General features: G+C 40.5%; 1 protein-coding gene across 4 annotated transcripts in view; it reads right to left on the bottom strand.

Annotated features, from left to right (window-relative positions):
* Window positions 1–24,103, bottom strand: part of cmtm8b (CKLF-like MARVEL transmembrane domain containing 8b) — a 34,759-nt gene that overhangs the window by 4,516 nt on the left and 6,140 nt on the right. The window contains exon 1 of one of the 4 annotated variants that reach the window (XM_044117866.1): window positions 4,588–4,606. The exons of the other annotated variants lie outside the window; for them this stretch is intronic. The gene's annotated coding sequence lies outside the window, so the exon portion shown is untranslated. Of the gene's footprint in view, window positions 1–4,587; window positions 4,607–24,103 lie in introns of those variants that run through there. 4 annotated transcript variants of the gene reach the window in all.

Here is a 24,103-nt window from a genome sequence, read left to right as displayed (position 1 = left end):
TGGAGGTCAGGGGGTCAATGCATGGACCATACATTATCTGACTCTACATCCTTTATCTTATGCTGATACACTAATTCTACCCTACTGGGCATTTTCTGCATTGTACGGCAATATACCCACTGCAGCAGTCTATGCTTTTTCTTCTCTCCAGTGTTAATGAAGGATCAGAGTAGCTTTTCTCCACACCTGGAAAAGATGACCTGAAAGCTCTTTTTGTGTGAGTTGTTGATTTATGACATTTGGTTGAATCTTTTGGTGATTTGAGCAAGTGCTCCTAATGCTTTGTTGCAAACATAGACATTGTGATTTGAAATGATCTAGCACAAAGTAGCGCATGTGGAACGAAGAGGACGTCGGCCTTTTCCACACCTTTTGCAGCTAAAAATCTGAAAAGTTTGTGGTCAGACCTCTATATTCTAAACTAATTACCTACCTAGGTCAGCTAATTTAGAAACAGGTATCATATTTTTGCAATTAAATCTCAGTATCTCATCTTTGTTCCGTGAAGGCCGCAGAGGTTTGTTAGGAAACAGCAGATTAAATGAAACCTGTTGAAAATCGGATACACATTTCCGTCTGCTTTGAAATTAATCTCTACTTTATGTTGGTCTAGCATATAAAATCCTTATGAAATGATTTGTCATTGAAACAAGACAAAGTTTGAAAACGTCCGATTGTTCCAATACTTTTGTAAGACCCTATAAAACTAGCATATGCACTCCATAAGACAAAAGCGGAATGAAATAGTGTTTTAAAATTAATCCCGGCACATAAATGGGATTTGTGGGTCACATAAAGTCTCTGAACACCTCATAGGAGGCCAGCTTGCTCTTGTGTGCCTATCATAATTAATAACAATAGAGCAATTTTTACTCCTCATCAGTGGCCTTGCACCTCCTGCAGCAGCCTCTTTCTGGCATTCCTTAAAGTAATTAAAACAAAGCTCGGTTTTAATCTCAGCAGTCCAAGTAAAAATTATTATTTTTTCTTCCCTTTAATGCCATGAAATACCAGAGAAGGCTTTGAGGTGCACAGGTTATTAATGGTTATTTCCCTTCTTTTATAGTGCATGATTGCACGCCACCTTGGCCTCACATAGTTCTCGTCACATTTAATATATCTAGGAGAGGAACTGAGGTAGAAAATGCCGATTTGCGTCACTGTCACTCACAGATGTGTGATAATTAAGTCTACTGTAGCTGAATAATGAGTAATTGTAAACTTTGTGAAAAGGAAAAACTATTAAGAATAACAATTTAGAGATATTTTTTAAAAAGAAAACAGACATTTCTTTGTTATCTAAGTTAAATTATGGGTAGCCTAGTCTGAAGCCACAATAACATGTGGCTGTTAAAGGAATGAAAAAATCTGAAAATGATCTAAAAACGAATGTTTAGATTTGAAGCGAATAGCAACAAAAAAATCTTTAAATCTTCTCTCCTGAGAGTGTAGTGAAGGACACACAAGCATCTCTCCAAGAAACAATTGCTTTCCCTGAAGTTTCTTCCTCCGCTCTCCCTTCTTTAGACGCCCTTTTTTCCATCCTCCCTATTGTCTTCATTGCCTTTTCATATGTATCCACTTCTGGCTTCCTGTAATCGTCTCCAGCCCTGGTGTCGTCTTCATGGTGTGCGAGTTCTGGTTGCGCTGCGCCGACACAAAGCCTCGACGCTGTTAAACACATGCTGCAGCTCTTCCTCAAACTCTACATGCTAAGATGTGAGCAACCTGAACTCAGCCTGAACCTCCTCGCACACACATTTACACATTTACACACACCCAGACTCACTCTAATAAATGTGTGCTAGCCCAGATGCTGCACTGTAATTGGCCGCCATGGCTTCCCGCTGTGGCAAAGATATTTTTAACACACGCTTAAAGACACGCACACACACATACTAAGCCTTTCCTCTGCAACATCTGCCACATCCCTCAATGCGTGTGCTGGCTAAGTGCAACCACACACACACGCACACACACACATTCGTGCCGATACACACAGGAACCGTGAGGGCAGCCCCTCCCTGTTTAACCACCAGTCCTGACATCTGATCTAAATAAAATGATGTGGGGGTTTCACTGAAAGGTAGAACCTGGTCCTACGAGACTCGACTCCATGCAGCTGTGTTTCCCTTGGACTGTTTTCTCCGCACGGTGGCAAGGCCTCTGGAGCAAAGTTTGAATCCTGTGAGCCTGCGTTTGTTTGATCAAACTTTTGGCTAATAAATTAGATTTCTTGAAAATTCCAAGTTGTATTTTTTTCTGTCTGGACCTGCTCCTTTTTGCACATCTTCTAACGGTCACATGTTTAGCTAAGTTAACAGGAAGCGCTCATCGTTTCAGACAACAAAGAAAGTTGTTTCCCACATTTGTCTAGCAAACACAAGATGACAGCTTTTCTTCGATAAATGATGATGATGTGATAGAAAAACTTCCCCGGAGCCATTTGAAGTTTGCGTGCAGTGAAATTACAACGAGAGAAAAGCGGGACTGCTTTTTAGCTTTTTGATTTTTTTTTAGTCACTTCTGGATATGATATTGTTCTCTTTTATTTTATGCTCTGTTATTCTAAATTGTGTTGCTCTGAAGGATAATGAAGTAATAGTTGGATGGAAATGCTGTTTTGTCCAGTTCAGTATTTTTATTTTTTTTGCTGCTGTGACATCGTAGTCATCACCAGTTCAATAAAGTTTCTGTCAAAGTCTAAAAAGTAAAGCAAATTAAACCAGTACAACCTGAAAAAGTTGGTTTTGAAAAGGTAATTGAAACATTGGTTTAATTCACAAAGACGTTTGAGTCTTACTAAGAAAGCTCTAAAGTTATAACACTACATTTGATGCACTCTTTACTCTTTCTATTGAATTTGTATTTGTGTGTTTGCCCACCGTCTGGTCAGTGAGCAATCGATGTTCACCTGCTGAGAGTCAGATTTGTGGTGCATCATGCCAAAATTATTGCAGGAGACCCATGATTAGGATGTTTCGGTGTGGTCGCACAGAGGAAGCTTCCTGGTTTGCGATGATGTTGGTGTTTTGAACCATAACCTTTAGTTTAGGGATCTGCAGAGTGTGAAGTGGCATAGGGAGAGTCAGCTAAACCAGGTCGTATGCCGTTATTAACCAGAAACAGTTGGACTTCTCCCTTTGGATCAGAATTCAGTGATTTTTTTTATTGTCACAATAGTTTATAGGATGGAGCTACTGGTGATGGTCTGATTGGTGCCAATCAGTCTATCAGACAATCCTGACCTCACAACTTAAGGCTCTTGATTTACCAATCAGTCTACAATCCCACCTAGACTAGAGAGGCACCGCGCCGATATTAATATCTGCATCCGTCCCAATATTGAAAAAAACTTCTCGATTGGTGACAATATGCCCGATTCACAAGGATGTTTTGTGCTCTGAGTGACGTCATGCTTTATTATTTATTTTACATTATGCTTAGACATCCTGATTTCATGTTTTGAACAATTTGAAAGAAGATTCATTGCCATTTATTTTTACATTTGTCCAAAGTGGTCAACTTGATTGATTTTGTCAGTTTCACTTTCTCTATTATTTATTGAACATTGGCTTTTATACTCCTAATTGGCTGGACTCTGCAAATTAAAGTTGTGCTGTTTTTACGTGTTTGACCACGTTTGTGGAGTTATTGGTCTATTTATGTGTGCTGCACTGGTGCAGAGTTAACCAATTAAACTTCTGTGGGGTTTTTTTTGTTGTTTTTTTTTTAAAAAGAGACAGTTAAAGTGAATTCAGTAATGTTTTTCTGTATCAGTATCACCCGACACTAAACCTCAGATATCTGCATCAGTATTGGAAGTGAAAAAAGTAGACCGGTGCATTCCTAGTCATGGCTAAAGCATTATGACCCAAAGAACTAGATTCTGAGCAGAATGTGGAAATGACCATCCTAACACAATGCAGCCCCAGAACTCACCTAAGGGAAAATATATTTCTCTTCTGACCTAGAAAGCCTCGGGATCCTCCAGGAGAAGCCAAAGAACTTTGCTGTAGAGCAGAATGAGATCTGGTCTCTTTACCTTTTGTCTCTGTGAGCTGACACTGGATGCACTGAGAACTTCACACAGATCGATGGATGGCTGTGTTCAAATGAACTTATACAGGAACCTTTGAACCTTTCTACATTTAATAAGAAATGTAGAAAGGAATCTGTTGATCTACTGAACCTTGAAAGAAGTTCCTTCTAATGTGGCAAATGTAGGGAGAGTGGTGAAAATGAAACCCAACTATGACCTTTCCCAAAATATAACAACAAAATGTTTTATTGGGGCCTGAAACAAACAGCCAGCAAGTTCAATTTAGTTGAAACTGTAAGTAAAAATGTTATATGTTGATGTATCTCAAAGTGAGGCAGTAAAAAGCAGTCGACTTTGTCGTTCTTATTTAGATTAGTGTTCTTTAATACTTTTCATGAACAAATACAAATACCGTCACTCTGTAAGTTACATTTTTCCTTTAATTTAAAACTCAAAATATGTTGTAATGTTTTCTGTTCTGACAAAATTTTGTCATTTAAAAAGTCATGAGAGGCAGTTTTTCAAATAAAAATAGAAATAAAAACCTGATAAAAGTCGTGCTGCCACTGCAGATGGGTCTGTGTCCGAGGGGCGGGAACGCGTTTGTCCAGGTTGGCACGGAATGAGACCTTCCCTCTCTTGAAGAGCATTTACCATCTACCAGCCTCACCAGTTAAGAGAGACCGAGGGAGGTGGGGAGGAAAGGGAAAGGGGTTGCGGGGAGCAGCGAGGGAGAGAGCGATGGATGTATCAAACAGCAGCCCCCTGCTGAGAGGGGAATGGAAAAGCTGCTGGCACCAACATGAATATTTCAGCAGATAGCTGCAGCTCTCTGTACTACCCCCCGTCTCCCTGTCTGTCAGTCTCGCGCTCTCTGTCTCTCATCTTTTCCTTCTTTCCACTTCCCTCCCTCTTAACCCTCCAAACCACCACCTCCTCTTCTTCCTCCTCCTCCTCCTGCGCCCCTCCTCACACCCCACCCTCAGCCTCCCTGCCCCTTTACTGTCTCCTCATAGAGTGGACTGTGATAATCAAGGGAGGGATGGAGCTGGAGAGCGGGAGACAGAGGAGAGACCTCTTCGGACTGAATTCTGGGTAGCGGAGAAAATGGCTCCCGAATGTAAATCTGGGAAGGCGGCGGCAGAGTGTTGCTTCAACTTGGCTGCTTTACTGAACCCCCACACACAACTCCACCCGCTCACCCCCACTTCCCCACCTCCTCCCCACCAGGCATTTGTGATGGTTTCGCCCGGGGTAGTTAGACAATAAAAGCAGAATAAATGGAGAAAACAAATATAAGCAAGCAGGGGTCTTCTCTGGAGAGCTGAATAGATTTAAACTGCTTGCTGCCGCAATTTATTTATTCATTTATTTTTTTTTCAATAATTTGACAGCACCCTCCACATATATGCTGTTTATTTTTAGAAAACTCCTTATCATTTCAATGAAGTCGCCGTGGACGTGAATGTGGGTCCTCGGAGCTGGCCCGTGTGTCGGGCTGGGTGAAAACCACTGATGAAGCACCGGTGCTAGGCGTTGCCTATAAATGACATGCGTTCAGCTACAGTGCAGCATTTACATGCACAACCAGCCGTAAAGGTAAGCTGATGCCTGAAGGTGCAGTCTCTGTGATCTGCGCTTGTTTTCTATGCAAGAAATAAAAATAAAGTACTGCTTCAAATTTGTCTAGAAAGTGCATGCGCTTTAAGCGCAAGTAAAACAAGTCACCAGAGACCAGCAGATTTATTTGAATAATATTCCGACTTGATATGTGGCAGCGGCTTCTGGTTCGTATATTTTTATCATCACAACCAAAATAAACAAAACCCCAGGGTTACGGGGAGTTCGACAGAGGAAACTTTCAGGGAATAGGGGGAATCAGTGCGTCTCGTTTACTCCATTTAGGAAATTATTCTCATTTATTCTTTCAGCTGACGCCTTTCACGCATTAATTATGATTTGATTCCTGACATTACACTCATTTGCCTAAAATATAAGGGTCAATACCGCAATTTGAAGAACTTTCTGTCACTCCTGGAACTTCTCACACAATTGAGCCAGTCTAAAATATATATATATATATATATATATATATATATATATATATATATATATATATATATATAATCTTTCTTTTAAAGGATTTTAAACTGCTGATTGAGAACAATTTATCAGCAGTATTGTTAAATGAAAAATATAACCAGTGATGCATGACGTCCACTTTAACGTACAGATAAAGCGCCTCATTCCTACTTTCAGTTTCTCTGGTAAAGCCTGTTGGAAACACGTCAGGGTGCATGGCTTCATGGACTCTGCAGAATACCAGGGTATTTTTAAATAAATAGCTGGTGCGCTCTACCAGTATACTGGAAATGCATCTTTTCACTAAAAGAAACCATTTCCAGTTGGGTCAGATAATTTCGATTTCACCAACGATCCAAAACATATTACCAAGTCGACAGTGAAAAGGTTAATTGGACAGAAAATCAGCCCTCTTCCACGGTCATCTGAGTATCTCAAACCTACGGAAACCTGCAGAGACCAGGAGCTGCAGAGAGGACCGACACTCCGAATCCTCTCGAGAGATTGGCTTTACTGGCTAATGGAAATTGTACAAAGTTTAACAGCATTTTGACAATTTTAATTTTGTCAATAACAGATATTTTTTTAACAAGTTTCCCCACCGTTGTATAAGGTTATATTAAAAAAATCTTCATTTTTGTATTTTTTTTTTGTGCCAAAGTGAAGGGATTTTACATGTTTTGTTGTGATTGTCTGATAACTTTCATATCATTCTTGGCCACCTGTTGATATTCTTGGTGGATCGAGATCTTTATTTTTTTATTTTTGTCCTTAGCATGCATGCAGACACATATTCTGTGATTTATGGATTAGAACTGTCCTTGAACCCTTTTCTACTGCATTATACATCGGATAGGGTTAAAATGGTTCCAGTAAACAAATAAGATCAGAGTCCAATTGCTTTACCAGAGTCAGAGATTTAAGATCTAATCAGATTTATCTTTTAGTTTTGCCTGTGCTCTCTTTGAGTCTGACACATAGTTGTTTCCTAAGGTGAAAGTTCACAAATTTAAGAATATGATGTGGGTATTAATTAGTTTTTTGGTGTTAAATGAACACTTAATAAAGAAAGTGTTGTACAGCTATATTCTGATTAAATGAAAACCTTCCCAATTAGAATCTAAAGGCAAAGATCTTCTTGAGATTAAATGTTGCGGTTGCAGAGTGTCTTTGCCACAAACACAATGTGAACGAATGCTTCAATTGGCCACAAACAAAAAATGAATTAGAAATAGAAAAAGAAAAATCGGCATTAAATGCAAGGAAATCCTCCAGTACCAAAGCAGTGCTCTGAAAACCTGTTGCAGATCAGTTGTCTGATCTTCTTTGGTCCAATCCCATGTCAATTTAAATGCTGCATTTCCCCCCCCCCCTCCACCCCCCAAAAAACAAAACAAACTAAAAACTAAAAGCAAAGTACTAATTTTCACATTTGTTCACTTTCAGCGACATGAAAGCAAAAATGCGACAGATTGTAGCAGCGCAACAGTTTGTTGTGGTTTTGCGACTGGGCTCAGACTTTTCCCTGCCAGTTTTAATCATCAGCATTCAGATCCCTCATGCTCCCTGTTCTCTGATTCATTGTTAATACCGTGTTGAATTTCCCGTCGTGCAAAATGAAAAGGCTCACACATGGCGGCGCGCGCGCGCATTAATAGTGAACCAAAACATCCAAAGGAATCTGCTGCCGACGCGCTGCACAGCTCAAACGTTTCCAATAATTATTGCAAAGGCAGTAATTAAGTTTTGATCAAGGCCGCACCGACATCTCTGAGAAACAATAGTAAATGTCGGAGCCGGGTAAAATGGAGTTGGGAACTGATAAACTCACTATTTATCTCTTTATCGGTCTTCGTTGCCATTTTTACTCTCTTCCTGAATTGTTGTGAGATAAAAAAAAAGAAAAAGGAGGTTCCCATCCCAGAACTGTTTGAGCGTGTGCTGTTTGACGCCAACCTTTGGGCCAGCGGCTGGTTAGTTTTCCATCAACAGATATGCCTGTCATCGTACGGGTCCAAGTGCTGCCCCAGGCCAAGATATGAACTAATAGCAAACTCTGATAGTGCTGCAGTGTAAGGCCAAACGAGGTGTGTGTGAGTAGGTGTGGGGGTACAACAGATAAGAGTGAATGTCTGTGGGTGGAAAAGACGGCCACATCTGGCTGCTTAAATGTGTGTTTGTGCATGTGCGTGCGTGCATGCATGTGTGCGTTTAATAGTCTGCTCAGTGTTTCATGGTGGCAAATCGCTCGTTCTGTCTCATCTCGCAAACCGCTGGACGGCAGAGTCTGCACAGGCCTGATAACGCACACGTGCACCCGCGCAACACATGCACAAGCTGCGGTTTTCTCCCTCACAGAGAAACACACACACACACACAAAAAAAAAAAAAAAACCTCAGCTTCCCACACTGACTTTCCAGACCAATAAATACTGCAGCCTGTTGACTACCAGCAGGTCCGTGTACTCACGGCTGTCGATGTTCATCCCCCTGCTGGCAAGGTCGGTTTTGTTAGTAAAAGCTTGTACGTCTGTGAAGCTCTGTGAAGGCTGAAACAAAGCTCACCTGCTCTTATTCAGCGGAAGGTGTTCTGCTCTGCACAAGCCGTTTTCAACATTTAGTCTTTAAACAACATCACAAAAATGCTACAAGATCTATCAGCGAAATTCTTCCTACGCCTGAAACCTTTACACATTTCGTTAAGCGAACGCCACAAACTTGGGATTTAATGTGATGGAATGTCACAAAGTGTGGCATGGCTATAAAGTGGGAAAAAAATTATAGCTTAAAAAACATAAAAATATAAAGCGTAGTGCATACATTTGAATCTAGCCCATTTTCCTCTGATGCACCTAAATAAAACCGAGTGTAACCAGTTCCCTTCAGAAATCACATAGCCTATAAAAAAGAGCAAACCTATGTCTAATTTATTCTCAGTATTAATTCATCTTTGTTGGAGAACATTATAAACAAACCACCTTATGAAGGCCAAGAACTTCATGCAGATTAGTCAGGGATGAAGTTGCAGAGAATTTTAAGGTAAGATTAGGTTATGAAACTCATCTCAAACTGGGAGGTAAACATTGAGCAGGGAGGGAGAATGAAGGTCTACCAAAATTCTTTATGAGTTTCAGAGATCCATTGCTCATGAAAGAGTCAACAGGGCGGCTATCGAGGTCTGCACGCCACGAATTTGGCTTTTCTTGTCGAAAGAAAATCCTAATCTTTCTATTCTTCGTTAGTCACAAGTTATATATGGCATGGTAAAGTGACTGAAACAGTCATGCATCAAAGTGGTTTTACGCTAGAGCCACGTTCACCCAGTTGTACTCGCAAACGTACACCCATGTGAACAGAGGTGCTCTGGTCAGACTAGAGCAAAACTAAATGTTTTTGACAAACATGCAAAATGCTAATCATGGCTGGAAACCCTCCTGAACACACCATGCCCACTGCTAAAGCGGTGGGGATGGTTTGTGCTGCTTTTCTTCAGAAAAGCAGGCATGTGTGCTACATTGTGTTGGTCTCTCATAAAATCCCCCAGGTTTGTGGTTGTAACGTCTTGATTTTTGTACACCTTTGTACACAGTTAGCAGGGACATTATCCAAAATACACAACAGAACTGGTTTAAGGATGCAAAGAGCTGACAAGCATTGAGTTTCTGGAAAGACCCTTAACTCGGTCCAGTTGAATCCTTCCAAGAAAACCCGAAATTTATATCAACTTTACCAATTTTATCAGGAGAAGAGTTAAAATATCAAACCAGAACTGCACAGGAAGCTTGTTGATGTCTACAAAACATTTGTGTTCAGGGTGCCACTTGCTGAACGATACTTAATCAAATACCAATGGCCATGTAGGGGTGTGTTTGCCCCTGTATGCATAATTTTGACATTGAGTGGTTTAGAGAAACATCCAATAATAAGTCTTCTTTCAAAAAGCAATGCAGTTGTAGGTTCCATGTTTTTTACTGCTGAAAACCTTTGTGTTGTTTCTAAAATGGCTTTGTGCAAATTTAGATACATGCACTTGGATTCGTTTTTAGTAAAGTTACGTCTGAGATACAGCGTGGGAGAAATAGCAGAATGGAATTTGGAGAGATGTGGAGGAGAAACAGATAAGAGAAGAAGAGTTGCAAAAGCCGATAGGAGCGGGGCAGACGGAGATGGGGTTGTCCGGCGGAGTGGAGCGGAAAATGGAGCCAAGGGAAGATGAGAGCGGGAAAGATAGGTGAGCTGAGAAGGAGAGAGCAATCTCATCTCTCTAGCACAGAGGTTATGAGGCTATTGAACTCAACATAGAGCTGTAATAAAAGGCGAGGACTGTGTGTGTTTGAGAGTGTGTGCCGCGTATGTAAAGTGTAGAGTTAATACTGCTGGCTCTTGATGGTAATTTTGGCCTGTCACTCTTCTAAAGGCCATCTCTGTGGGCCATCAGCCAGCCGCACTCAGACACGGGCGCAGTGAAAATGTCACCATTATCACGGTTTGGTTGTGCATGTGTGCGTCTCAATGTGTTCCTCCTTTTGTCTTTTTCTTCGCCCTTAAAAATTTCTCCTCTCCTCTTGCCTGTGCATTGGGAATGGCAGGACAGGGTGTAAATATTTGCGTGCACACCAACATGTAGAAACCCGCATGTATTTCTGTGTCTGGTGACACATCCACAACTACAGCTGTTGACTGGGAGAGAGATTGATCTTCCAACAAGATAATAAACCTAAATGTGGAGATCAAGGCATATTCAAATGCCAGAATGGCCCAATCAAAGTCCAGACCTAAATCCGTTGGAAAATCTGAAGCAAGATTTGAGGAGTTTAATAGTTCAGTGACACTAAAAGATGTTTCTACTTAGCATTAACTTAGAGGGAATGAATACAAATGTAAACTACACTATTTAGATTTTTGTTTTGAAAGCATTTTGAAATGTATGCATGTCTCCCTTTGGCTAAGATTTACATTCAGGACTAAATAATACCTTGACAATCCTGTATCAATATCTCTATTTATGTTATTAGTCAGGAAGAAATATGAATGCTGCAGACAGCTGGTGTGTTTCTTGTAATTGGGCCTGGTAAACTCACAAGGCTTCAAGCTGACTGAGTAGGAGCTCCATTCTTCTCACAGTCACAACCAAAGGGCCTGGCTTTGTGTCAGTGGGTGCAGGGTTGAAGGGTTATTTTCTGGGCTTGTAGCTAGCGCTGAACACAGGCCTCTGCATGGCATTGTCCTCAGGGAGATCAATGACATTCCCCTCTTTTGAACCCACAGATTATCAGAGCGCCTGATTGCTTGAAGATCTCCCCTCTCTCTTGATCTCCCTGCCCTCTGTCCTTCACTCGGCTCTTAGCCTCGGTCTTCCTCTTTGCATCCTCTATATTTTTAGCATTTTGAGATTTAGAAACACAGCAGGACTTTAAATCTTTAGTGAAAGTGTGGATCCAAATAAAGTTTAGCTGTTCTTGGGCTCAACGCATCTGACGTTGACGAATCCAGAATAAAAAAACTTTTGTCCTTGGATACAAGGTAAAACTCCTTCTGCTGGCCTGGCGACATATAAAGTGACTTTTGGGGATTATTTATCAAAACACAATTCCAAAAATTGTACAATTCGCTACCTTATCGGCCAAACAATAACAGATGATGAAGATCACTTGTTTCTTGTGCGTGTGTGTGTTTTTGTGTGTGTTTTCTGGCACAGACTTGGTAAATGATTGTAACTGTTGCTGACGTGGAAGCTAAGCTGCAGGAGAAGGGTTTTGACTCTAAGTGCACACTTCTCCTTTCTGCCTCAGAGATTAAATCTTTCATGTATCGGCCCTCTGCTCTTTTTCGTCTTTATTAAGAAACTGTCTCTTAAGGGAGTTTTGTTTTAAGCATCCATATTTTTAACACCTTGTTAAGCAAATGAAAAAAAAAAACGTTCAGATGTCTACTATTTGTTTCATGAAAACCCTGCAGAGTAGCTATGCTATGTTTTTTATATATCTTACATAGAGTTACATCCAGATAGCTAAAGATATACAGTAATGTTTCCCCAGGATACAACACAGAAGAAGAAACTACACTTTTACAGTGTAATTTCTTCCTTGCATTTCCTTTTTTTTTATTCAGATCATAAGAAATAAACAAAAGATGATTTGATTTTGTAAGAAAAGAAATCCAGTTAACTCATTCTGTGTATAACCATATTTTAAGTGTGGACATCAGTTCCACAAGCCAAACCCAGGTCTGAACACCCAAGTAGGCAGAAATCAAGAAAGTACTTATTTTCAGCATGTCTAACTACTTGAAATAGGACCTAAAAAAGCAACACATTATGTCCTAATAAAAAACAGCAATTAGGAACAATAGACAATACGTTTGGCAAAGTCATTTTTTTCCACAAATGGAAAAGATATCAAACAGTGAGGAACTTCTTGTAGATTTACTTGCCCACCACATTTATTCCAAGAGAACATTCACAACTAATACAGGAGGTTGGGTCTTTTATGGACCCTAACAATAAGAAAGGGACTGGGCAACGTTGCCTGGACGGATGAGCTCCAAGGTAAAACCGGGATCTAACCAAAAAGGTCTGTATCACATTGACCAAAAATCAGTTTGAGGATCATTTAATGTGATGGTCCTGGAGATGCAGTGCTGCTTCAGGACCTGGACAACCTGAAAAAAGTAATTAGATTGTAAAGAAAGTGATTAGATTGTAAAGAAAGTAATTAGATTGTAAAGAAAGTAATTAGATTGTAAAGTCTGCTCTGTAACAAATACTCATGTCTTGAATCCAGATATTTTCACAAAGAGAACTGATATTATTATTTCTGATGAGCTGAAAAAAATGTACAAGTGACTTAAAAGTGAAAACATGAAATTCGGTGATGTGCCAGATGCTTTTTCACAGATCATTATTATGTGGCAACGTTGCACATCTCTGGTGTGTAACGTCCAAGAAATTCGATCGGTTCATTGATTTAAAAAAAAAAAATTTTTAACACTGTGGGCAGCATGTGGGTGGAAAGCAACGAGGACGATGCCATTCTGGACCGATGTAGTTTAGAGAATAATTCAGTTAAAGAATAAATTACATTTAAACCACTGTAATGGACAATGGAAGGGTCTCATGGAAAAAACAAAAACACCAGGAGCAGAAGTTTATCTGTAGTTGAGGACTCTCAGTCTTCAAGGATCGTTAGTGGTTTAGTTGCACTGTGAGACGGGGTGGCACTCTAAGGGGTTAAGAGTTTTCCTCAAAACAAAACGTTTCCAGTTTAAAAGCCTTTCTCTGCAGGCTTTGCATGCCCTCGTCATGAAGACTTGGGTGTTTCCCAAATATTCAGGGTTTTTCCCACAGTCCAAGGTCTTTAACTGGTCCGCTGCCACCTTTGGGTTTGAAGAAGACATAATAGTTTCTACAGCTGAATGAAGTGATGTTGCAGTAAGTAATAAAGAGCAGTGTACAACAGAGAAAACCAATATTTTCAACTTTGAAAATTAAAAAAAGGGAATGTTCTTTTATAAAGGTCATTCTTTAATGATATAATTTGGAAAAGAAAAACAAAGCGAATAAGACGGTGACGTAGTGAATGGCTTTTCTGACAAGAAGTCGGGAAGTAAGAACAAAACATACATTTTGGTAATTAAACACTCAAACTTGTTGGTTTATAAAATGATAATAAGGAACAGCTTTCTAGCTGCCCAAATAATGAAGCCTGGTGATGTTTTATAATGAGGATTTTGCTTTGTGATAGTCCCTGGGCCACAGGAGTTTTTTCTAAGCTAATATCTTTTTCCAATAGTAAATATACAGAGTAGATGTTGTATAATCTTGCTAAGGGCTTTCTGAGAACCAGTAAGAATGTTTTGGATTGCATCTTGTGGACAGTAGAAGGTAATGGGAAATTCTTCCGCCCAGGAGATTATCCATAAAGAGGACCATTTAGGTCCACTTGGCTCTAAATAAACTGTAATGACAGTCAGTCTTAAGAGTGGACAGCGTTGTCCCCACTGTGTGGGAAAGGCATCTGAAGAGATCCTGTTCTCCAAGCTCCCCTGAACACACCTGAGCTGCTAGTGGATGGTGGAAAAGATGGATGAGATAAAGTCTGGACAACAAGAAAATGTGTCAGAGGCTGGAAAACCCATTGGACAGGTAAGAAAGTTGACCTGCCAGCATTACGACAATCCAAACCCAACCCAGCTCTGGAAGAAGTTAAAGAGACCGCTCTAAGTCATCAGTTTCCCTGATTTTACTCTTTATAGCTATATGTTAGAGTAAAACAAACATTGTTCTTTTATTCTGTGAACTGCTGACAACACGTCTCTGAAATTCCAAGCAAAAATGTAGAATTTCTTTGCATAAAATGAGAAACGGTCAAAATAGCGAGAAAAAAAAGCAACACTTTCAGACCTCAAATTAGTGCTAAGAAAACAAATTCATATTAATTTAGAAAAAAACAATATTTTTTCCCAGAGCTGCATATGGATATGTATGGTCCAGAATGGCCCAGTCAACTTAAAGATCAAAACCCAGTAGATACTTTATGGCATTAACTCAAAGCTGGTGTTCACAAATGCTCTCCATCCATACTTGAAAACCTCTTGCAAAGGAGAATGTGTGATTGCAGCAAAAAGAGATTCTACAAAGTTTTGCTTGAACTGAAGAAAATATTAACGCCCACCACATTTCCTACTTTGGAGTTAACCTGTACGTCAAACGTTATATTTTGTAAACCTCAACAGTGTGCAAATCTTGTGTCTTGGTCTAAAGTTATGTTAAAGTTCAAGGTTGAAGTGTGTAAAAATGTAAAATAATGTGTGAGTACTTCTGCAGCACCACTACCAAGGTTAGCCTATGGATAAATGCAAAAGTAAGATTTTTGCTCCTGTGGAAATGTTATTGAAACTTGTTTAGCTGTTTAAGCCTTGCTGGTGAATATTTCTTACTTGTTTTAAAATATTTGCATCTTCACTCTTAAGCCATAGAGAGACTGAGGAACTGGAAAACAAACACCTGATTGATTTTTTTCCCCCTTTCTTTCTCCAGGATTTTTTCTTAAATGCAGATAGTATAAATACATTTTCCTTGCAGGGGAGCTTGTTTATGAGATAGAGGCTTCTGCTTCGGATGAAATGTGTAAATTATGCGTTTATGAACATGTGAAAGGGCTCAAAGTAAAGCCAAGAACAAGTCTGGCGGGGTGAAGGCTGAGAGGGAGAGGTGAGCTGAGGAAAGTGAAAAACGGTGGAGAAAGATTGATCAAAACAAGACGGAGGGAAATGAGCCCACTCTCCCTCATCGCATCCACAGCTGATGCCGCTCTCAGCCAGAAGGTTCCAGGAAAACACAACGGCACGTTCACCACGGAAATGGGCACAGACACACACGAGGTACACACATTAATATCGGTTTGCTCTCCGCACAGACACACGGGCGCAGAAAAACACACGCAGGTGGGACTGCGGAGTGTAGTGTGCCAATTTGCTGTGCCCCTGGTCCCCTCTCAGGAGGCCCTCAGTCCGGGATCCAGCCATGCCAAGATTGGCACCCGTCCCACTCACACCCACACCTTCGCTCGCTCCGGGCGCCGCACTATCGGGGCTCTCTGTGCGTGTTTGTTTATGTGTGCGCGCTTCCACTTTTCTCCACTTTCGCGGATCACAAGAGACAAACGCTGAGGGGAACGTGTGAAAGACACCGCAGCCCCTCTCACAGGCGGAGAGAGGAAAGAGCAGCCATCATTATGGGAGAAACTAGGGCTGCGGTTCACGTATCCGTTCCAGCACGAGCACCTCCTGTTATTGTCCTCATGCCGCTGTCCGTGGAGGGAGAACCTGGGATGTTAGAAATTAATGACATGTGAAAAGAGCGTCTCCATTCTGACACTCTCTGCCTGGCAGACTATTTTTTACAAATTATTTAGCAGCTGAATAATTATCTATCTCAACAAATGTATCGGGACGGAGAAGAGACTCGTCGTTTCAGAATGGTACCGCGTGAGAAAACGCGGTTCCATTGACGGGAACACGATGATAAATGTTAAACCTTTCACTTCCTCTCCTCCGTGATCAGGAGATCCTGTTTCTTCTGGATGTAGGCCTGGAATCTCCCTTGAACATCTTTATATCCTGCTTAGCTACCAAGAGTCTCTCCAACCTTTTCTGTAGTTTGGCAAACTCGTGACAGATCTGTGTTTTGGTTCTTTTACAGGTTCCACTGCCTTTCCACTGTTTTCTCATGGTGAAACCATTTGTGTTTTCAAAAGTAGATACATCAGCATTCAGCAAGACTTTCAGGCCATTATGTTCAGTACAAAGTGTCAAGCAGCATGTACTTTATTCGTAGTCAACATCACACACTGATTACAAGATTATGGCTGTAAGAATTTCGCCTAAAGGCAAGTGGTGTGCCACGAGTCGAGGGGTAGCTAATGCTAATCATCAGTGGTCTAGTACAGGGTACCTTACAGCTGCCCACAGGGGCACCTACAGGATGCTTAGGGGTACCTACAGTCCACCTCATGTTTCAACAGCTTGCCAGACCAACTGTTTGCAGCAATGACTTCTTTCATTTGTTTTCTGCATGACTTATCAGGCTCTCCAGTCAAAAAATGAGAACTGTTCAGAAGACATCCCATTCTCTTCATTTGTTTCGATACCTACCACGGCATTTAAATCAAGCTCAGGTGTAGACTTCCTGGTGTGATGAGTCACTTTGGAAGATCAGTACTCTGAAAACTAAAAAAAAAAAAAGAAAAAAGATAATCGACTTTTGGAAGTCGCCACACCATCCTGCACCAACAGTAGTAAATGGAGGAGTCGTTGAGTTGGTGGAAAATGACTATTATTTGGAGTTTGTTCAATTATTCGTCATTTTGAGCCATATTTTGCTTGCACAGAACAAAAAGGTCCAAGAACAAAATTAGATCAAGCTCATGTTTGCCTCTAAAATACATTAATATTCCACAATGTTCCCCATGTGAACATATGAGAGGTCTCAACCTCTTACCGAAAGCAGCAGTGAGAGGTGTGTATAATCACTCTGCTATCCACCTCTTTTGATATTTGATCTTCACCTTCTTCAGACCTAGCACCGTATGGAAACTAAATTAACATTTTTAAATGGCTACAAATATGTACAAATTGTTAAATCAAGAATAAATTAGAATATGTATGTTGCAAGTCCCACCTGAACAGCTATGCAAATTAATTTTTATTTTATTAATTTTATTGTTTATTTTTCCTTGAGAAGATGTTTTGCATCACAGTTCATCTTTTTTCTGCATACAACTCTTAAGTCATTTCGGTGCGTGCTGCTTTTTTCTTCTGACCGATAAAAGTCCAAACTTTTGTTTTGGATTCACACTTTCCTCTTTAGGGACACATCAGTCTGGGAGGATGTTTGCTGACGAAACGAGACTTTCTCTCGCTGCTCTTTAATTTTCTTAACCAAATCACGAGTCCGCTCTGCCGTTTCTCTTCCCCTGTGCTCTGTGCTGCTAATGTCATTGCCTGTGTCCTCTGGGCCAATTATGCTGCTGCTATTGTCAGACGGAGCTACGTATTGTTTCAGCAATCAGTACCAGTGTGTGACAGCAGGCGTATGGGATAACGGTGCATGAGTAGAAATTAGTATCTGGTGCGATAAGTATCTGTCCAGCAGAGGGTGGAGAGGATAGGAGACTGAAAGATAAAGCAAAGAGAAAGAAAGACCTGACTCCCGTCTTTCTGTCTTTTTCGAGGCCCAGCCTGTCTCTAATCAGGGAGACGACTGCACTCAATTATTCCCTCATTAGTCAGCAAATAGGAGAGGCCACTGAAAGCCCTGTCTCTCTTTGTCTCCTCATTACTCTGTCACCGCATAGACATTCATGACCATTGTTCTTATATATTCTGGCATTTTGAGATGGATTTTAGCAACTCTGCGTCTCAGGAAAGTCTTTGATTGCAAATGTCAAAATGGTAATGAACATTGGGTGGCAAAGCCAAGCTGAAGATGCAGTCTGACGCTGCTAATCATGTGTTTCCTTCTCCAGAAAAAAACGGGGAAGAAACAAATATCAGGTTTTATTTTTTATTCCTTTATTTATTTAACAGCAGCTTTACAAAGGAGTTTAGATGGAAATGACTGACTTCAGCAGCAAAGGAGCTACTAATGGGGACAAAAATGGAAGTCTGCGACACTTTGGGCGGTAAAATTATCATTAAAAGCATCGCTAGTTCTAAAGACTCAATCAATCATGTGTTTGGGTTGCAGACTTTCTATAACAGTGATTCATTATTCTGTTTTTATTTTTATTATTTCATTGGTTAATACTAAACCTGACAATGATTTAAAAAGTCATTTTTTTTAAAATGCAGGCTGGAGTTTGGGAGGATTATCGCGCATTTCTTTGATAAACAAATACCGAAATCTTATACCAGGGAAGTGACCGGGGAAAATGGGTTGCATCACCGAAAGAGCCAGCGAGGCACAATGAAACCAGAGAACAATGATACACAGAGGAGGAGGTGAATGATGGCATGGGCTGCAGATGAGGGAGTCACAGCTGAGACAGAGAACAAACAGGTTGAGAGGAGGCTGAGCAAGGGATCCAAGAATTAACAAATCAAAGGGGAAAAAGTCAAACACCCACAGATCCAGCAGCAACGACTGACTGATGGTAAAGTCGTCAAAATAATCAATATCTTCATTCATTCATTTCATCTATAGTAGTTTACCCATCTTCCTACTGAAAATATTGGACACAGCCCTGTTGGTTTGGTATGTACAAGTACAAGTACAGACTCCAGTTGATCCTTGGAGAAAATATGAAGCAAATTTCCATAAACACAGAAATTGTGCAAGGCTGTTGCTAACCACATACGTTAGGGAATGCATTTCCCTATTACTTGCTCAACTGAATACTCTGTTGTGCTAAAAGAAAGTTGCACTTTCAATTAAATTGCTTTTGTACTACAAGCCTGCTAAACTGCTCACCTCACACTGGTTTGGTTTCTATACTAAAATGATTGATTGTATTCTTGGATGTTCTTTTTAAAGAAGCGTTATGTAAAGACGAAAAACATCCACAGCGTTTAAACTGACATTGGGAATTATTTTACTATTCAGGTTGGTAATTTTAGTATTGTGACAACCCTATGTGGTAGCGATGTGAGAGTAAAACATAACCGTGACAACATGCAAGACTTCAGATATCAGCTCTTACCTGAACGATCCAGTTGTGCTGAAACTTTAGTATGTACCTAAGTTAGAGCTCTAAACTTTCATGGCCCGCAGCTGAACCAGGTTACAGTAACCAGTTTGATTAAATCTGACAAATTTCACTAACGCTGCACTTTGCCTGAAACGCCAATGACAAACTTTTCAGCCCTCAAGGTGTTTTGCTGCGTCTCTGTCAGGCTGACAGCATGGGCATGAATAAATTGGTACTATCCTCACTATACTCTATGTTAAACACGGGAAGGATATGCAGATAGGTGAATAATTAGTATTTAGTGAACAAATACTTATTTGCATATTATGGGATACATTGTGCTTGTTTTTGTTGAATGGCTTTATGCATTTCTGCTTAATTTCATAAACTCCCGAAGACTTCGGGGAATTTATTTCGAGATAATTCTCCCAAATTCATATGTTTTATCATAAATATCCGTTTTTTATCTTGATGCAGACACGGTTTCTGCCCTCAGCTATGCAATGTCAAACACCTGTGTGTTGGTGTGTAGATGTGTACAGATGCGATGCGGAGGTCATGGCTAGCCCCACGGCACTTCATTAAAATGCATGTATTTTGGAGAATCTGCGTGCATGTGTGTGTGCGTGTGTGTGTGTGTGTGTGTGTGTGTGTGTGTGTGTGTGTGTGTGCGTTATTCTTGTGTTCCCATAACTGTTTACATAATTGATGAATATGATAATGACACAAGCTGGCACTGTACTTGTGGGCATTTGTGCGAGTGCACAGATGTAGGTCTGAGTGTGTTTGTATACACAGGATTTCTTTAGGTCTAAGGCAGATGAAACCTCTGTCGAGTCGTGCGCCCGTCATCGTGGCACCGACAGTTTGACCACTGACAGACAGCACTTTGTTCAGCTGGCAAAGAGGCAGCCGTACAGACAGGCATGCAGGTAGACAGACATGCTGACAGCATATGGTGCAAGACAGGAGACCTGCGGACCCATGTGGTAGTTAGAAAAACCCCTTTCCTCCCTCTTCCTCCCCCACTCGCCCCCTTGGCATATGCTGTGCGTGGTTGGCTGTGCGCCACATGCCGAGCTGATGCCCTCGGCACGGCTGGGGCTCTGTGCCACCTGTGCCACTCGCTCCCACCGCAGCACCCCTACACCTCCACCCAACACTAGCTCTCTGTTTGCACCTGTGTCTGCCGTGGGAGAGAGACCGTGAAAAGGCAAACACAGGCATTACGTCGTCCTCCTAATCAGTTCACTGGCCTAGCTGATGCAGTTTTTTTTTTTTTTTTTAAGTTACCTTGTAAGATCCCAAGTAAGTAAGGTTTGTTTCTGTCCTATTTGCACTAAATATATAACGTGGTATTGAATTTTGATTTTAGGCACACTTCAGCATGATCTGTTCACCGTGCATTCATTTATTTGGTGATTTATATATATTTTTTATTTATATCATTCCACGGGGTGATCCCTAAGTTTCCATACGTTAAAAAAAGTAAACATTTTATATTGGACGACCGTTTTTCTTTTTGTGGGACTGTGCACGTTTTGGACCACTTTGTGGTTGATCTGCAACATTTCCGGTTCTGCCACAGTGTTGTGTGTGATGCTCGCTCCATGTTTTTGTTAAAGTTTCGTGCAACCATGCGACTGCTTCTCGATCCAGGCATCGGTATGATTTCAATTCTTTGCACTTTTGTCAAACTCAATTTCTTGGGTATCTGAAATATGAAAGAAATATACATTTTACATTCCCCTATGTATCTGTGGAAACTTATGACCCATCTTGTAATAGCATTGACAATTTTTTATTTTTTTTTTTGCAAAACGAAAGAAAATATTTTTTACATTTTTATATTTTATATTTGGATTTTAATAAATAACTTTAAAAAATGTCACTCAAGAAAATGATTTTAAAAATCTAAATCGGATTTTTTTTTAGATATTTAACACAAATAAAAATGACCTGGAAATAATAACATTTTACTTATTTATGTATTTATTTATTTGCTGACAGATGAGTCTTATTTTTTTAATTCAGAAGAAACTTTTTAAGTGGATTAAACTGACCTGTTTGCTGCTCATTTTAGCTCTACTTTACTTCCTAATAAGATGAAGTATCGTCTGTGTGGCTTTTAATTTTTCTCTGTGATTATTTTTAATGAACCTTGAGATACATTTAATTTTTTAAGACCTTCCCAATGTCTTTGTGCTTCATTTTTCTGAATGCGCAAATCAAAAAAAATGCACTACCATAATCTAATGTGAAGGCCAACTTTAAATGCTTCTTATCTATGCAGTTATCAAAAGGTTATTGGGTTATCAGCAGTTATACTCCATTATGATAACAACAGACGCTCTACTAGAGACTGAACAGCTAGAAGCATTCAAGAGGAAGTTAAGTTGTGTTTAGATGTGGATTAGAGTTAAGACACCTGCATCTGCAAGACCTGCTGAAGTCACCAGCTTTCAGAGCAGAAATAAATAAATAAACAGACAATTTAACCAGTTGCGTTGTGCTATTAAAATTAAAGCAGAGCTCAAATAAAAACAACCGAACAGAGGCCTTTTGGCTGTCTAGTGCGCCGGTCCAGATGTGCTGCGAACATTACAGCGAGACAGAAATCGGATTATGCAGGATTTAGTAACCACACGTCTCAACGGCTCTGAACAACGCCACATAAATATTGTCAGGCTGGGAAACGTGCACATTGTGCGGGGCTACATTATGACGTTAGCTACAAACACGTCTTGCTTTTCCATGTGAATGATGTGGAGCTTTGCTGAAAACTTTGTGTTTGTAACTCAAGTCCTGTTTTGGGAAAATAACCCTGGTGCTTGAAAGTGTAGTTTGCTTTTGGATCAAGTTCCGCGTAAAAGGAATAGAAAGAGATTTGAGTCTTTGTGTGTGTGTTGGGGGGGAATTAAAGGGAGAGAAGAAGATAAAGCAACAAGGCTGCAGGTTGCGTGCAAACTGGGCAGGTAAACAGAAAGAGGAACAAAAAGACTCTTATCTATGGGCGCTGCAAAGAGTTTCTGCAGGCTACACTTCTGTTCAGCCACAGAGTGGTTGAACAAACTCTGCATTATGCAGCAGAATGGTGGTCGATCTTCAGTGGAAACATGATTCATCTGCTGAGCCCCGAGCGTTCGTGACGGGAGAAAAAAAAAACTGTGATTAATAACGTCAATCTCATCCTCGTCGAGACAAACCCTCAGCTGCCATTTCGTCATGATTTGTAGCTGCCCCGAGAAAAGCAGCGAACGTCCCAAATAAATCCAAGATAATCCCCAAATCCTCAGGTCCTTTACCGCAGCTGACCTCCCCACACACACTCACCCACACACGCATTCCCATCCAGGTTAGCTGGCTGGGCAGGACGCAGCACACCTGACCCCACGCTGATGTTTCCCTACGCAATGCCAAAATTAAAGGTTACCACACTTTATGTGCTTGAACACACATACACACACATTTTCATTTCACTCTTTTATTCAGTCTGAAGTAAGCAGCCCAGTTTAGCAGTAAGCTCACCCAACCACACCTGACACACACACACTCATCTGACACGCACACACTCACACAGGTGCGCCTGCTTCAGTCACAGTTGGCCGGAGCAATCATTGGAGAGATTGTTGGATCAGCTGTTAGGTGAGAAGACTAAATGTAAGATGGATTGAGGCCAGAGAGAATGACAGCCAAGAGATAAACAAGTTAATAAGTGACAGATGAGCTTCACAAATGACCGCAATTTACCCCGGCAGTGGTTATGAGATGGAAATGACTTTCTCCCTTTGAAATTTGCAGGAAAACCATTGTGTGCCTCTAATGCAAAAAAGACATAAATTGCTTATATTGACACCAAACAGTCACATATTTGTCTTGTCTTTAAATGAAAAGCATAGAACTAATCAGTATGTTTAAGGCTATTCACAGGGTTCAAAAATCACGTTTTATTTTCTCAGATGTATATAGAGTATATCCCTGAAGAACAAATTAATAGTAAGTTTAATCCGGTCTTGACTGATTGAGTTGGGTTTTTTTGAGTCAAGGAAGTGAGCTAATTGCTGGAAAATATTTTTGAAGGACATAAAATTCTCAGTTTAATGATTTAACTTTTAGAAATGTAAGAAAACCAACAAGAAAAACCCGTACCTATTTCTGTTTCACATGGGTGTAAAATGCACGACAATGTAGGAAAACTAAAAACATCACTAAAAACCAGAGAGGAATTATTAAAATAATCTAAACAGACATTTTTTGTATGCCACAGCTTTACTGTATTGTACTTCTACTGTAAATTCAGATTAGAACTTCCTGATTTACAGACGTGACCAAAGGTTTGTGAATCAGCTACTACAAAACAGCAGAATCTCTCCCCTTTGTGGCGAGTTTTACTCACTAAGTCCTGTAAATACTACAGTTTAGTCACCTCGGTATAGATGAAAAGACTGCATACACCACTTACTACATACTATGAAGCCCCTCAGCTGCTGAGGCTGATGGTTGTTCAGGTGGACTGTTATACACTGTGGAAATCTCCTTCAGCAGAAGAAAAAACAGAAATCAGAATCCTAAGAAAGAAGGAAAGTGTCTTTGGGATGCACTTTTTTTATATGGAAAAAGTGAAAGTGAGTGACGGAAAAGAGTAACAAAGGCTCACAAACAAATCGTCTGCTCTTTTAACTCAGACGCAGCTCCAAATCGTCAAAATGCTGAGATCAGCTTTGGCTGTCAATCTCCCGCTTACTTCCATGAGCGCAAACAAAACACAGCTGTGTGTTCAGAATGACAATGG

Source organism: Gambusia affinis, linkage group LG05 (genome assembly GCF_019740435.1).
Source record: "Gambusia affinis linkage group LG05, SWU_Gaff_1.0, whole genome shotgun sequence".
NCBI classification, from domain to species: Eukaryota; Metazoa; Chordata; class Actinopteri; order Cyprinodontiformes; family Poeciliidae; genus Gambusia; species Gambusia affinis.
Note: the sequence above shows the minus strand (reverse complement) of the source record. Positions and strands in the feature narration are given on the sequence as shown.